At 40.7% G+C, this 17453-nt stretch overlaps 1 protein-coding gene across 1 annotated transcript in view; it reads right to left on the bottom strand.

Moving 5' to 3' along the window:
- The window catches only part of PLCH1 (phospholipase C eta 1), a 207928-nt gene that overhangs the window by 166407 nt on the left and 24068 nt on the right, over window positions 1-17453 (bottom strand). The window lies entirely within an intron of this gene.

Here is a 17453-nt window from a genome sequence, read left to right as displayed (position 1 = left end):
TGAATGTATCATAGATAAGCTGCTATATTACAATTTCCATTTCAGATAGCTGTGAAATTAGGTGATTAACTAGTTGGTACCTAACCTTCTAATTTCTGTATAAGTCTAATTACATGAAATAGAAGTGGGGGTATTGATTTTTTACTTTGCTTTGTTTGGAGTATCATTGTAACTACTGTATTGTAAATGATGGAAAATAATTGCATATGTTAAAAAAATAAATTGTATTAAAAAAATAAAATAAAATAATAACAATGAAAAAAAAAGTTAACATTAAGTAAATCTGGGCAAACATATATGAAGTTTGTTTTTTGTATTCTTATTCTTGCAACTTTTCTGTGAGGACAAAATTATTTCCAAAGAAAAAGCTTCCAGAACGTAAAGGTCCCCCGTGAGCTTGGGGGTCGTAGAGAGGGAGGAAGAGAGCAACAGCAAAGGAGAGGCGAGGCTGGAAGGTCTATACAGACAGCAGTCACTTCAACTCTGCTCAAAGTGCCGAATCCCAGCATAGAACCTAGGTCCACAAACATTTAAGGCAGGAGCAGAAAAGGAAGTAACATCCTGTGCTTAAACTAGCTCGGGGAATAAAGACCCGGGGCAGGGACATATGGTTGATAGTTATACCAGCACTTGGGATCCAGCAAGCTGCCTCCATTTAGCACGAGACCAAGAATTCTGTGACCTTGGGCACACAGGGTGGCATGGTGTGTACCACACCCTGCACCACACTGCTCAGGGACTCGGCTCTTACCACTAGCTAACAGTGCAGGCGAACTCATCTTAGGCCCACCACTTGACCTTCCCAGGCCTCAGGATCCTCACTGGGCAATGTGGGAGACTATAAGTTCATTCACGTACTGGATATCACCCATATCCCAGGCCCTAAAGTCATCTTCCCTGTTCCCTAGAGCTTTCATTCTGGAAGGATCACACAAACTGGATGCAGATTTTCTTGAGATCCTTGAGGTCTTTTCCAGCCTTGAAAATTCTATACAAAAACTCTGGGGCTTTTTCCTTTAAAAATAACATGAATATTATGGTATAACCACTCTCTAAAGCACTCAGAAAATGAAAGAAAAAAAAATAGGGACACCTAGGTGGCTCAGTCAGTTAAGTATCTTACTTTGCTCAGTTCATGATCCCACAGTTTGTGGGTTCAGGCTCCACGTCAGGCTGTGTGCTGACAGCTCAGAGCCTGGAGCTTGCTTGGGATTCTGTGTCTCCCTCTCTCTCTGCCGCTCTGTCTCTCAAAAATGAATATACATTTGAAAAATGCATACTCTTCTAAAGGTAAAAATATATTCAAAATGGCCTATGTTTAAGTGTTTTATTTATTTTTATTTTATTTTAGAAAGGGGGCGAGGGGGAAGAGAGAGAGGGGGAGAGAGAGAGAAAGAGAGAGAGAGAGAGAGAGAGACAGAGTCCTAAGCAGGCTCAGAGCAGAGCCAGATGTGGAGTTTGATCCTAAGACCCAGGAATCATAACCTGAGCTGAAATCAAGAGTTGGATGCTCAACAAACTGAGCCTCTCAGGAGCCCTTATGTTTAACTTATTTTTTAAAAATCTACCTACACATGGGCAGTGAAATGGTTGAGAACATACACAATTAAGCCTTCTGCTAATAAGCTGGTTTTTAGCTACCAAAATTCTTGTTCCTTGACAGGGTATACAAATAGTAAGAATTTCAAAAATCTAATAAAACTCTGTGGCTGGGGGAAAAAAACATTATGAAAGATAGAAATACTTTTTAAAGCAATAAATGTATCAATGAGAAAAATAACTCTGAAGTGTAGACTAATGATTAGTATTAAAATTAAAACATCCAAAGGACTTTAATTTTCTGCTTCATTAGTCCTCCTCATTCACAGTCAACCAGCACAAAAATGGTTACAAAGGCTAATTTTGTTAAAGACCTTGGAGAAAAGAGGAAAGAATTGCTCCTTCATGAATACTAAAGATGATAAAATAGGAAACCAATAACATTTTATCACTTTATAGAAATTAATCTAATTTAGAAATAATTTAGTACTATGCTTTATGAGGAACCTCTTATGTATCCAAGAAAAAAATTTTATATTACTAGTATCATGGTACCTATAGTTGCCAGATATTAAACATCTGCAGTGATTTATATAATTTAGGACAAATGGTAAGGGACAAGAGATCAAAAATATAATTAAAGATTCAAAATAAGAGGCATATGAAAGTAATATTTCCCAGATGGATTCTCAGGAGCTAAAATAGGAGCTTACATCTATGAAAGTTGGTCTCAAACACAGGCTGCAAGTTGAGATACCAAGTATTTGTCCTTCAAAAACCATCCTCAGTGACTCTGACATCATTCACAAAGACCTGGACATTCTATTATTTTTTGGTAGATGCAAAGAGGGACCATTTTAACAAGTTAACTTCCACAACTAATGGCTATTCTTCTGTGGGTTTACAGAGCAGCAGCTTTAAAAGCTTTATCCTTAGAAATGAAAAATGTTCTAAATGCCCTTTGAGTTCATGGAGTCAACACTTTACCAGATAGTAAATTACCAGATAGTGAAATCATTCCTTGATCCAAATGCTACATGGATTATATTACTCTGTTTGTAAAGTTCAGCACCTGGCTCCCCACAGAGAGTTAATAATCATTTATTAGCTATGAAGACAGATACAAAAGTCACTTGGATGCCACCAGGTGGGGAGAGCCCTGTCTCAAGGGACCCTGATGCCCTCCATGATGGGCCAAACAGGGCCAGTGCCCACAACTTTCTGCCCTGTTGCGTCTCTGCAATGAATATCTTTATACTCACCTGGCTAATACATAAAGGCTTTGAAATGCTTTCAGGTAAAATTTCATTTATGTCACAATATTATTCCAGTGCTGTAAAGATCTAACCATTTCCAACAATCAGGAAAATGCAGAGCTTTACAAGATGTATCCCACAGAAAATCCACTTAGCCTTTCATAATACTTAGATCATAAAGACCAGTTGAATTGGAATGGCAGAAGGTTGGCATTTAGAATTAACTTTGCCAATAGCTGGTTGGTATGAATATGAACCAGTCACCTTGTTGTATATTAAAAAAAAAAAGAGTGCTTTTAGTCAGAGGTTTATATCAGATTACTCTGAAGTGTGATAAAGACAAAGGACTGTGTTCATATAAGGACACACAAATGATTACATATATACAGAGACTTTTTATGTTTTTTTTTTAATGTTTTTACTTACCATTGAGAGAGAGAGAGAGAGAGACAGCATGACCAGGGGATGGACGGAGAGAGAGGGAGACACAGAATCTGAAGCAGCTCCAGGCTCTGAGCTATCAGCACAGAACCCGACGCGGGGCTTGAACTCATGAACAGTAAGATCATGACCTGAGCCAAAGTCCGAGGCTTAACTGACTGAGTCACCCAGGCGGCCCTACATAGAGTGTTTTGAATAATGTTCAAAGACTTCACTAATATCCTAAATCCCAGTCATAGGTTCTGTTTGTAATCCTCCAATCAGATGGCTTCCCAAGTCCTTTCTAGTTCTGATATGCCATGCATCATTGCAGACCAGGGTTTTGTTTATATCCTTAGCTATATACCTTCCTAGGTTTCAGACATAGGAGATTCATGTTTTTAAGACCGTTTTGCAAAGAAAATTACCTGGGCATTCATAGCCTTCATGCCTCCCACTTGAAAATTGAGCATTGGTGGCACCTGGATAGCTCAGTCAGTTAAGTATCCGACTCTTGGTTTTGGCTCAGCTCATGATCTCATGGTTTCTGAGTTTGATTCCCTCACTGCGCTCAGTGCTGACAGCATGGAGCCTGCTTGGGATTCTGTTTCCCTCTCTCTCTGCTCCTCTCCTGCTCTCTCCCTCTCTCTCGAAAAAAAATAAACTTTTAACATTAAAAAAAAGAAAGGAAATCTGAGCATTGGGATAGCATTTGGGGTCTCTGTTTTTAACAGTATCCCATACAGACAAGTTTTTACCCTCCAGATGTGTCATTTGGTGGGTAATGGTTTTTCTCTTCCTCCTAACTCCCTCTCTCTCCCACCTGTTCCTTGGAGGTAGGCGTATGCTCAAGGGCTCACACCCAAGCCCAGTGGATGTCTCAGAGGAGTGCTGCTTACACTTTACAATGTTTACAAATCACCTGGGAATCTTGTTGAAATGCAGATTCCAAATCAATAAGTACCTGGTGGGACTCAGAGTCCGCATTTCTAACATGCTCCCAAGGGCCACCACAGTTGAAACCCCTTCTCAGCCCCCATGCGCGAGTTCCCTGAGTGCTCTTCTCAGCCTAAGGACAGCTCATATTGGTGTTTCTGTGGAGCCCTTTAGTGGTCCCTAAAGGATCTTGAAGCTTTTTAAAAAAAATTTTTTTTAACATTTATTTATTTTTGAGAGACAGAGAAAGACAGTGCAAGCACGGGAGGGTCAGAAAGAGGGAGACACAGAATCTGAAGCAGGCTCCAGGCTCTGAGCTAGCTGTCAGCACAGAGCCCGACATGGGGCTCGAACCCACGAACCGTGAGATCATGACCTGAGCCAAAGCCGGACGCTTAACTGACTGAGCCATCCAGGCGCCCCTCTTGAAGCTTTTTTTAAAACACTCAAACCCACAAGCTCAGTTGCTTAAAAGAAACAAATCTGTCTAACACATCATTGTATCACAGTAGGGAAACCCCAGGATTTTAGAGTCTGACAACCTGGGTTTGAACACCATAATCAAACAATGTGATCTGGTAGCAAATGGTTTACTTCTCTGAGTCTCATATGTTAAACCATCTTGTTGAAAGACTCAAGAGAGACGATGCTGGTGAAGCAACCACCATCGCCAATTCTAATGGCAACTCCGATTCAGGATCAACTCTAAAATTCCCCGATGCTGCCCCAAGATTATTCGAATGTAGAATCCACAGATTCCTCCTGACGAGGTCCAAATTTAGCTATCATAACACCACCCCCAAATTCCTCTGTGTCCCTCATACAATCCCATGTGGAAAGAAGGAGCTATCATGCAGCACACAAGTGATCTAAGATTTCTCCTTCACACTATGGAACTTCTAAGAATAACACAGTCGTCCTCAGCATTAGTTTTCTCACACAAAGAGAGATTAGAGGTGGAACAGATGTCTACAAGGGCTGACAAAGTTTGCATCTACAATAAAATGTGTGTGCTTCTCTAAGTCTCTAGGTACCCTCTTTACAAAGGTAGATAGGCACACACACTTCTAATGATATTCAAGGTTACAACTGATGTATTCCAAATGATGGTACTGTTCCTCCAATTCCCGTGTTTCATATTATTCCTGTATCAATTCTTAAATTACCCTGCTGTGAACTGTGTAGTACTCATTATGGGTTAATTAAAACAAAACACTATTTTTATGTTCTTTGTTACCTGTTCTTCTTAGGAACTTTCCCAAAGTATTTCTGTTCATCATCAGGAGGCCACGGATAACATTGTGAGATCAGTTAATGCTCAAAGGTTTATTTTTGTATCATGTAACATACATTGGCTATAAAGACAAATCACAGGACACTAAGAAAGCATGATATTAAAAAAGAATAAGAAGTATGGGTGTCCAGGTGGCTCAGTTGGTTAAGCGTCCGGCTTCGGCTCAGGTCATGATCTCACAGTTCATGGGTTCGAGCCCTGCATCAGGCTCTGTGCTGACAGCTAGCTCAGAACCTGGAAACTGCTTCAGATACTGTGTCTCCCTCTCTCTCTGACCCTCCCCTCCTCATGCTGTCTCTCTCTGTCTCTCAAAAATAATTAAAAAACATTAAAAAAAACTTTTTAAATGAATATGAAATAAATCTGTTAGGAAAGAAAATGATATGAAGGTGACCATATCGCTTGTCCCCCCCAACTCCTCTGCATAAAAATCAAGATTTTTTAAGTATCCCTTTTGCCCAGAATAAGTAATTACATATTGAATTAAATCAGTAAACTAATACCTGATTTAGTTTATTAATCAATGTTTTAGTCAATCAACAACTTTAGTCATCAGGGTACCTGGGTGGCTCTATATCTGACCCTTGGTTTTGGTTCAGGTCATGATTTTATGGTTCATGGGTTTGAGCCCCACATTGGGCTCTGGGCTGACAGTGTGGAGCCTGCTTGGGATTCTCCCTCTCTCCCTTTCTGTGGGGAAATAGGTTCTACTTACATAAATGGATTAGAAAAAAATCTTAGGGAGAAAAGCCACCATCACGGGACAAAGTGCCTGAGGTTAACTAGTGAGATATTTTAATGGGATCATGAGTAACTTATTATATCACCTGCAGAAAATTACTTTCCATCTGGCACCAATGTACCTTGATCACAAACTCCACTTGCCCCTCAGACTCTTTGCTTAACACACAAGTTAATGATTACTATCTCACTGTTTTCTCCATGTTCATGTGTGTAAGATCTTGTTTTCTTCACATTCTCCATGTGATAATAACCTTGTTTTCTCCACGTTCATTGCATGTTTAAGATTTGTTTTCTTCACATTCACCATGAGGGTAATGTCTTGTGACCTCAATAACTACAGAGACAAAACCCCCTGTTCAGGGTTCTTGTCTCCTGCTGGACATTAGCCTCTCTCATATTCAATTCTGCATCCACTCTCTTGCTGGACAAGAGAGCACTCCAGGCTCATTGTCTGGGACACCTTTCTCTCTGCCCCTCCTGCATTTGTTCTCTGTCTTAAAATAAATAAATAAACTTAAAAAAAAAACTTTAGTCTACTGATTCTCACCCCTCCTAGTGCATCAAAATCACTTAAAGATAAATATATAGAGGTAAAGAGATATAGACATATACCTAGATAAAAACGTAGATATAAGGAATGAAAGAAGACATCTGGGTCCCATAACCCAAGAGATCATTTTACAGGGCTGGACTAGAATCCAAGCATCAGTATTTTTCAAGCACCCCAGAAGATTCTAATGTATAACCAGAGTTGAGAATTGTTACTCAATCTTTGGTTTTTCAGTCATTTTAGGAAAGCAGAGACTTAAAACACATACTAAAAGGTGCCTGGCTGGTTCACTTGGTAGAACGTGCAACTCTTGATCTCAGGGTTTTAAGTTCAAGCCCCACGTTGGACATAGAGCTTGCTTTAAAAAAACAAACACGCATGCATGCACACACACACACACACACACACACAGATTATAGATTGTTTTCTCTGTTTCTTTGATCTTTTCTATACTCTCCAACTTTTTTACAGTGAGCCTGCATTGCTATCATCAGAAAAATAAAGTGGAAAAAAAATTTTTAGTAAACCAGAATCCACAAAATCCCAAGCATAAATGACTCGTCTATATCTTCCCTCTTCCTCAATATTGACACTATTTGTATCCACATCTTTCTTATTAGATGTCCCCTCTTCCCATACTTTTAAGATTTAGTAAACTATAGGCTATCATAGAAAATAACCATTATCAAATTCATGAATTTTATGGCTGTTTATCTGTCACCTTAAGTCCAGGGTTTTCAATCTATCAGAATCTAATTGGCTGCCCACTGGCATCTCCTGGGGAGTTCTAAAAATTCTCCCACATCCTAGCCACACCCCAGACCAATTAGATCAGAATCTCTGAGCGGGACACACACAACAGTATTATATTCCCAGGTGATTCCAATGTGCCGCCAAGGCTGGGAACCAGAGGCTTTAAGAGTTAATTAATACAAGTCTCCACATCTAGAGATAAGCTCCTGCTAGCTCAAAAGCACAATACTTTGGTGTAATTTCAAAGAACGATCATTTGCAAATATGCACTGACGTTCAGTTTCAAGTTGGAAAGGAATAAAAATAGACACCAAATAATAAAAGTGTTCACTGTTCTCCCTTTTAATTGGGCATCAGTCACCATCTTTTATATTTAAGTATAAAAAAGTCTAAGAACACTGTCACATATTCTGACCCAGTTATGAAATAGACAAAACAAAATTGGACAAAAAATGTTTTCACAAATTCTGCATTTCTCTCACCCAGGTCGGTACTATTTCTGAGTGACTTTGCTACCTGGAAGTCAGTATTATACTCCTATATCGCATGAGATTCTTAGATGAAAGGCCTAGATGCTGACCATTTTTCTTGTTTGTAAATCTGAAATAAAAGTGCATCTTTTTAAGTTTTCAAGGAGCCCCATGCTATTTGATTATTCTTCTCATGTACCCCCAGGCCTCCCATCCTCCTCTTTTACAGAGAAAACTGGTGCTTTTGTTTTGGTGCAGGTCTATTCTATGCTCTCTGGGGTAAGAATTAGCCCACAGACAACACTCACTTCTGTGGAATGAAGATTTTTCAGACATAAGCAGCAGAGAATTTTAACAGCATGCAAAGTACTGCAATTAAACAGGTTTTCCTGACAGTGTTATTTTAATGAGTGAAACCTCCATATTAGAGTTGAATTAAATAAACACACATATGACCAACATGGAAATTCTGGGAAGTAGTCTTAAATGAATTCAAAAAGTCTGAAATTCTTTTAAAGAAATGGGCTTTGTCCTTTTCCATTTCAAGCCATTATGCATCTGTAATAATCTCTTCTAAAGCACACTAGGATTCTCAGCAGAAGTGGCCTTTTCCTTCTCAGTCTCAGGAAGGAATGGTTTATGGCTATTCCTTTGTTCTCCAAGGCAAAAGCATGAGTGAAGGAAAGAAGAGGGTCTGCAGCCAGAGAACTGACACATTCCAGCACAAAGATTAGAAGCTTAGCTCAGAGTGCAAAAATAATGAAACAGTAGGCAGTTCTTATCTCCCCTATTGAGTGAATTCACTCAGCAGTATTTTACTGAGCACCTACTATAATGTATGCAATGTACTCTACAACATGCCAGGGACAGAAGTCAGAAAAGTCTCCCTATTCTCCTGGAGCTTCGAAGGAATGGGGCGGACAAAAACTAAGCTGGTTTTCGTGAAATTATTTTATTGCCACAGTGAGGCAGCAGAGCAGGGCGACAGGAGAGCCTAAAACAGGGGCCTGACCTAATCTGGGAAGTCAGAAAAGGCTTCTCTCCAAAGAGAACCTTTCCTGTGGGATCTGCAGGAGAGTTGAAAGCTGGACAAGTGACCAAGGAGTGAGTTTTGTGAGCATGGAATGCAAAAGTGCACACAGCTGGGGAATAATGAAGAAGGGCAAGAGCAAGTTGAAGCCGCGAGGCTGAGTGGCACCAGCAGGAAGGGGCAGTTCTGCAGCAGACATGAGTCTGAGGGCCCGAACAGCATCAGCGGAGTGTCAGCTGACATCTAAGTGTGGAGCACTGAGGGGCAGTCTATGCCAGGGTGCACTGTTGGGAGTTACCAGCATGTGGACAGGCGCTGAAGTGTGGAAGGGCGGAACCATTTCACACCAGGCACGAGCCTTAAATATGAGATCTGAGTATCCTTTTGACACCAAGACTTTGCGCTTGTAATAACCTCAGACATGCTTGCTGAGAGAAATGAGTCCTAAGGAAATACGTAAAGTATCAAATGTCTGTTGGGATGACTTTTCATTTACACAATACAAAGGGACAAACTACAATTTTTCCTTATTTTATTTTATTATTTTAGAGAAAGAGAGAGCGTGGCAGAGGGGCAGAGAGAGAGAGAGAGAGAGGGAGAATCTCAAGCAGGCTCCAAGATCAGCATGGAGGCTGATGTGGGGCTTGATCCCGTGACCCTGGGCTAATGACCTGAGCTGAAATCTAGAGTCCGTCATTCAACTGACTGAGCCATGCTGCTGCCCCCAAACTGCATTTTTTAACCTCTGTTTTGATAGCTGCAAAATAGAAAGGTATTGTAACTACAAATGTAATCACTAATAATTATTACTGTGGTCCAAGAAACAAAAACCAGGATCTTTTATGCAATTAAATTAAATAATTACGTTGCCCTGAAAGAACCCTGTATCTACTCATGGAAAGACGTTTCATCCTCCCGTCGATCTCTGTGCATACATTAGGCACAGAGGAGAAAAAGACAATTGGGAAAATGAGAGAGCAGGGGAAATTAATTATAATTATGGAAATGCAGCTTAAAGAACAAAGGCTTAAATTTGAAACACAGGTCTAAGGGGAAATAATTCTCATAAGCAACCATTCAAAACGTGAGAAGTCTGCAAATCTGAAGGAAATTCTGTCTATTAGACATGTTATTTCTTCCTTCTGATTTAGTAATCAGAAAATTGGTATTCCTAAACATAAAGGACTAAGACAATCAGGGGCCTTTCTGCTTGGCTGGATGGCCAGTGGCCACAGCTTAAGAGAAGGAACTCGAGGGTCCAACAGGAAAGGTTCACCACGGATCTCACTTAACTGCAACAGGCTCGTTGCTCCTACCGGCTACAGCTAGTACTTCAGAGACTGAACATCGTTACTTCTCATCCACCTGGGCTTCCCAAATACCCAGACCTTCAGTTTGCCATTTTGCACTCGACTCAGATCTTTTCATCCCCTGTGTCACTACAGGATGTGAGCGGCCTCGACATAGAAAGCATGACAAGAAAGAGATCACTGTGGACCCTATTACCCAGGGAAAGTTCCCCATCATTAGATTCCCAAATGGGGAAAAGAGGCTGAGACATCTCAGTGTGGATTTTAATAAATCTAGATCACTGCTTGGCTCTGATCAATCCAGTTGCATAAACTTGAGTGAAGCAAGCACAATAAAGAACATCAGTACCTTTGGGGAAATGAAGTCACCCTAATTCAATCTGGTAGTGGACAAGAACCAGATTGGAATGACTCTGGAGGGGTCAAAGGGGAACTGTCAGGGGGTAGGGGGATAGGATTCCGCCCATTCAAAGTCACATTACCTGACCCCCTATTATGTGTCCAGCTTAGAGCCTGGAAGGCAGGACGGCACTCCGAGGAGGGAAATCAGAGGAAGCACCCCTCTTCCAGAGACAAGGGGAAGAGCCCACAAAGAACGATTCAGAGATTTCATTAGGCTTGTGGGACTCATCCCTATAACAGTGTGAGAAGAGACAAAACAGACAACAGTCAGCAGGGCTGGGAAGAGCAGACAGCAGCGGCACACCCCATCCCATCCTCCAGAGCCCACAGCGTCTGCATCCCACTCCTTATGAAGAAACATGTAGATAAGAGATGGGCAGGGCTGAACAGCTGCCCAAGTGTCCTCAGGGCAAGGGAAGCCGTGCCTCGGCGTGAAGGAATTAGGAATGGTGGGGCGCCTGGCTGGCTCAGTCGGTTAAGCCTCCGACTTTGGCTCAGGTCAGATCTCACGTTCATGGGTTCAAGCCCCGCATCAGGCTCTGTGCTGACAGCTCAGAGCCTGGAGCCTGCTTCTGGTTCTGTGTCTCCCTCTCTCTGCCTCTCCCTCTCATGCTCTGTCTCTCTCTGTATCAAAAATAAATAAAGCATTAAAAAAATTAAAGTAAAAAAGGAATGGAGAATGGGGGGAACTGGAGGGAGACAGCAGGGCCTCTCTGAAGAGTCCCCTAAGGAGGGGCCAAGTGAAATTAAATGTCCACGGAAGATGGACGCAGAGTGGGTCTTGATCACCTCACCACCATGGACATACAAACAGGTGCCCAGGTGTGGCCTGCAGAACTCTGCTTCCCCATCTCTCTTCCTTGTATCAAAATCCAAGGGGGATGTCTGAATTCCTGTTCAAGGGGGAAAAGTACAGCAGAGCCACGTGAATGTCCACCATCAACCCCCAACAGGTAGCTCAGGCCAGTGCTCGGGGTCTGGGAGGAGACAAGGCTTAAAGGAGCTAGAGATTAATGTTTTAAGTTAGATTAGACCCTCAGGAACCACAAAGTAGCCAATAAAGTAATGGAATCTGCTCAAGGTGTTGTAAGAGTACCTTTAAAAACATTAATTGGAGAAAGATGAAACAATTTCTTGTAAATGCTACACTCACAGAATACTCAATAAACCAGCTACGGATAGAATGCCCATCAGTGTCCATCGTGGAGAAAGATAAAAGAGAAATTAACTTGCAATTTTAAAAGACCAAATAAATAGCATTTCATTGAGGCTGTCATTGAGAATTTTTTATAAGCCTAGGAAATGAAGGAACAGCACATGTTTCCAAAAAGCTATAGAGTAAGTTTGTTTCATACCAGCTCATATGAAAGGTTATTTCCTTTGTGTTATAACTAATATAAAAGTATCCACTTTTTAAGGCTGGCCTGTGATCCGTGTCAGACAATAGAAGGAAGAAAATGCATAAATCAATTTTGTCAGCTAATTCATAGCAAATTCTCCAATTAACCTCTGTTTAAAAGTGGATGCGAAGAGAAGGTTAAAAATAAAATAAAATAAAAATTTTAAAGTTTAAGGGCGGGGGCGCCTGGGTGGCTCAGTCAGTTAAGCCTCCGACTTTGGCTCAGGTCAGATCTCACGTTCATGGGTTCGAGCCCCGCGTCAGGTTCTGTGCTGACGGCTAGCTCAGAGCCTGGAGCCTGCTTCCAGTTCTGTGTCTCCTCCTCTCTCTGACCCTCCCCCTCTCATGCTCTGTCTCTCCTGTATCAAAAATTAATAAAACATTTAAAAAAAATTTTTTTAAATAAAATAAAGTTTATGGGCGCCTGGGTGGCTCAGTCGGTTAAGCCTCCGACTTTGGCTTAAGTCAGATCTCACGTTCGTGGGTTCGAGCCCCACGTCAGTCTCTGTGCTGACAGCTAGCTCAGAGCCTGGAGCCTGCTTCCGATTCTGTGTCTCCTTCTCTCTCTGACCCTCCCCCTCTCATGCTCTGTCTCTCTCTGTATCAAAAATAAATAAAACATTTAAAAATTTTTTTTTAATTTTTAAAGTTTATTTATTCTTGAGAGAGATAGAGACAGCATGGGTGGGGGAAGGGGCAAAGAGAGAGGGAGAGAGAAAATACCAAGCAAGTTCTCACTGTCAGCACTGAGCCCAATGCCGGATTTGAACTCACAACATGGTGAGATCATGACCTAAGCCCAAACTGAATCAGACGTTTAACCAACTGAGCCACTCAGGTACCCCCAAAATTAATTAAAAAAAAAAAAAGCACTGGGGCACCTGGGTGCTCAGACGGTTAAGACTCCAACTTCATCTCAGGTCATGATCTAAAAGTTTGTGAGTTCAAGCCCTGTGTCAGGCTCTGTGCTAAGAGCTCAGAGACTGGAGGCTGCTTTGAATTCTGTGTCTCCCTCTCTCTCTGCCTCTCTCCCACTTGCAGTCTGCCTCTCTCTCTCTCAAAAATAAACATTGAATACATTTTTTAAAAAAACAACCAAGCACTTAGAAGGTTAGAAGTCATTCGTCCTAAATCGCAGCATTTTGCTGACGTGGGAAGTCAATCCCATAGGGAACAACTCACCCAAAGCCACCCAGCTGGAGGGTGGCCCCTGCAAGGTGCCCTGCCTGGGTCAGGCCATGCCTGCCTTTGCCTAAACCTTCACTGCTGCTGGTATATTTGCAAGGTGCACCAGAACATCATAGACCTAAAAGAACACTTCACTCGATGATCTCTGCCGAAGTGGTAGATCCTTCGAGGACAGGAGGTGAGGGAGAAGAAGGGGAGACCTGAGGAAAGAGTTAGAGAGGATCTACTTCCAGGGGCGCCTGGGTGGCTTAGTCAATAGAGTGTCTGACTTGGGCTCAGGGCATGATCTCATAGTTCGTGGGTTCGAGCCCTGTGTTGGGCTCTGTCCTGACAGCTCAGAGCCTGGGGCCTGCTTCTAATTCTGTGTGTCCCTCTCTCTCTCTGCCCCTCCCCTGCTCATGATCTGTCTCTCTCTGTCTCTGAAAAACAAATAAATGTTTTTTAAAAAATTGAAAAAAAGAATTACTTCCAGAATTACTTCTATTATAATTTATAAAATTTAAAGGACCCAATACATTTTCTCCCATGTGGCCTAACTTCTTTCTCTACCACCCTTTCTCTCAACTTGTGTTTGACATTTTTTGCATGTAGTGTTAGTCTCCAAGAGATAATACTTTTTTTAAGTAATCTCTGTACCCAACGTGGGGCTCAAACTCACGACCCCAAAATCAAGAATCTGGCAAAACCCACATTTTAGAGAGAGAGAGAGAGAAACTGAGGACCCCCCTAGGAGACAAAGACAACACAAGTTGGTAGTGAAACTGGAAACAGAACTGGTCTCCAGGATCCCAGCCTACTTTCTTTTACAAACTGGTAGTTAAGTTTCAAAATTTACTAAGTAGGCCTCTGGCCAGGAAAGGGAGGTTAAACAGTAATTCACTACACTGATTAATTAAATTAATTAGTTGCTTTAGAAGGTTGCTTGAGGCAAAGTAAAAGTATATATATAGCACTTTTTGAAAAGACATATTCCACATTTAATTGGAAAACTATTCTTTACTTTATCCCTAGGTAGGAAGAGAAACTCATGATTCAGTTCAAAACCTTTCTACTCTAGGGGCGCCTGGGTGGCTCAATTGGTTAAGCATCCGGCTTTTGCTCAGGTCATGATCTCACAGTTTGTGGGTTCAAGCCCCACGTCAGGCTCTGTGCTGACAGCTAGCTCAGAGCCTGGAGCCTGCTTCAGATTCTGTGTCTCCCTCTCTCTCTGACCCTCCCCTGCTCATGCTGTCTCTCTCTCTCAAAAATAAATAAAAACATTTTTTTTAAATTAAAAAAAACCTTTCTACTCTAGATTTATGATTATCATTCAGAAACATTTGTATAACATGATACCAACAGAAATAAGTTTCAGTATAAGTTGGGATGATACCATGATAATAGGAAAGCAATTAATAATTCTTTCCAACAGCACAATTATAATTAGCAGTACATGGAAAGAAAAATTAAGTCACTTCTAAATTTATTCTATTAAGGAACTCAAATGTGTGGAAAAACTTATATGCATAAAAATTATATATATTAATTGTAAATATACTGACTATCGGTTTAAGAATCTGTCCCAGGTCAGAAAAAAAAAAATAGCTATAATTCACTGCAACCAAGAGAAACAACTGAGAGTGTCTTTTCAAATAAGAATAATTCATGAAAGTAGAATCTATTAAAATAAGATTCATACTAGGGCACCTGGGTGGCTACGTCAGTTGAACATCAAACTTCAATTCAGGTCATGATCTCACAGCTTGTGAGTTTGAGCCCTGCTAACCGCACAGAGCCTGGAGCTCGCTTTGGGTTCTGTGTCCCTCTCTCGCTCTGTCCCTCCCCTGTTTGTGCCCTGTCTCTCTCAAGAATAAAAATTTTTTTTTAATTTTTTAATTAAAAAAATGAAATTCATACTACACAAATCATTCTTTGCCAAGCTTTTTTTTCTATTTCAAACATATCAGGTGAATAAAAGCCAAAAATAAAATATGTAACATTTGTATACTGCTTCACAGCAAAACCTCAGCTATTGGGGCTTCTTCAATAGGTACACGACCCCTTTAGATTCAAAGGCTTCTCTAGAAATCTGGGAAAAGGACAGATGAGTGAGAAATACAAAAACAGCGTTTTATAATTCCTACCAGGATTCCTCTCATCACTGAACATGGAATTCTGTCAGTTCAGCCAGGTCATTTTCGTCAGCCAATATATACCATTTCCTAACTTTTCTAGACATTCATTCCTACCATCAGGATTGTTGCAAGGAGGAAAGAGAAGATAAAACATTGGACAGAAACAGACTATTAACAATGTTTCTCTTTGGGTTGTGGGATTATAGGCAACCTTCTAAATTGTTTACAATGAGAACATACTACCTCCATACTTAGAAAATGAGGCCATGAATATGCTTTACGAACTGTGAAACAGTATACAAATGTTATATATTTTATTTTTACTTTTATTGAGCATTGTAACTCATATAGTTACAATTACTCATTACAATGAGTTACTCATTTTAATGTAGCTCTTTTCACCTGCTACCTAAATCTGCCCCTATGTTAAAGCCTCTGGCCAGCGCAATTTACACAGCCAAGTCTATAATATAGTCTAAAAGTCTAGTATCTTGGGGAGGAAGTGGTTCTTTTCTGTTTATAAGGGAAGAGATTTTGTTTCTTTTTGTTTTGAATGATTTGGTGATATGAAGAGAATTATCAACATAGACACTGGGAAGCCAAGCGATTAAGCAAAAAGCATCCAAATACTCATCCCAATCCCAGAAGCCCTTCCGAAAGAAATCTGACATTTCTGACTCAATATATCCCGGCATCTCTCTTTCAAAGATGTTCTGAAATCCTCCAGAAAGATGTTATCATTAGAGGTCCTTTGGCTTAAAATATACCAAAACTCCTCCACAGCTCTCCATTCAGTTAAAGAAGTTCCTGCCTTAACAGACATTCATGTTCACAGAGGTAAATAAAGAGGGAGAGCAGAGGCGTCGTTCTTTCCTGATACATATCCTTCGGCAGAGAAATCCAAAATGATACTTTACACTATCAGAGACACTTAAAGCTATTGCTTTATTGTAAATGAATAGGATCATAATTCTAGCTGGATTTAATCCTTTTAATCTGGGGAAGATTTAATATCCCTAAGTCCTTTCAAAAGAGGAATTCTTAAATGTAAGTAACCAATTCACATTTTAAGTATTCTACTGCCCCCTTGTGTATCTCATGTTTAGTGGAAAAGGTAGCCAACAAAATACAGTGATTTTTCTTTATTCTCAGAAGTACTTCAATAGAATCTCAGATATTACAACTAGAAGAAACTCAAAATCAAGACCAGCACGCTCATTTCACGGGGGAGAGAAAGGAGGTCTTGATGGATTAAATCACTTGCTCCAGATCATCCCATTGCTAGTTAAGAGCAAGGCAGATACTGTTGAATGGAATTTAAGCCTCTGAGTGCTAAGCTCTGTACTGAAGTGGAGACTGCAGCCTGGGAGAAAAGAAATAATGGTGTTTTGGAGTTAGAAAGGTCAGAGTTTGAAAATCAGATTACCACTTCACAACTTCCCCCAAGCCTCAGTTTCCTATTCATAAAATGGGATGAATAATAATTAGTGCAAAGCTGTTGAAAGAAGTCAAGATGACAATGTTCATGAAGCTCTCAGTGTAAGTATCTGCGATACAGTAATATACTAAGTGGCAATACAACTATAAAAGTACATAGAAAATTGTTTTTAAGTTGTCATAGCCTTTAAGATCTCTGGACAAAGGCATTCTAAATTACTACCTGAAGGCATTGAACTCCGAACTTTGTCTAATCAGGTACAAAATAAAACTTGAAAAAACGAAGCGAGTTCTTCTAACTCCTGTGTTGCTTCAGTTATCATATTTATTCTTTTTTTTATTACAAGTAAAAAGTTGTGACAGAAAATACCCCACAGCAAAGGCTGAAGCAGTGAACAGAACCCTTAGATGAAGATCACAGAAAAACAAAGTAGAACTCAGTGTCCCAGTCACTGTAAGGTCACAGCTCCCCGGTCTCCTTTGCTAAGGGTCCTGCATTCACCACCGCAATGCCAGGAGAGCCGGTCTGGAAAGGCGGAGGCAGGAATTTTACTTCTGAGCTTGCTAATCATTAACTAGATCAACTAGGGCCAGTCATTTAATCTCTTTCT

Source organism: Suricata suricatta, chromosome 5 (genome assembly GCF_006229205.1).
Source record: "Suricata suricatta isolate VVHF042 chromosome 5, meerkat_22Aug2017_6uvM2_HiC, whole genome shotgun sequence".
Lineage (NCBI taxonomy): Eukaryota > Metazoa > Chordata > Mammalia > Carnivora > Herpestidae > Suricata > Suricata suricatta.
This window is presented reverse-complemented; position numbering and strand designations above follow the sequence as displayed.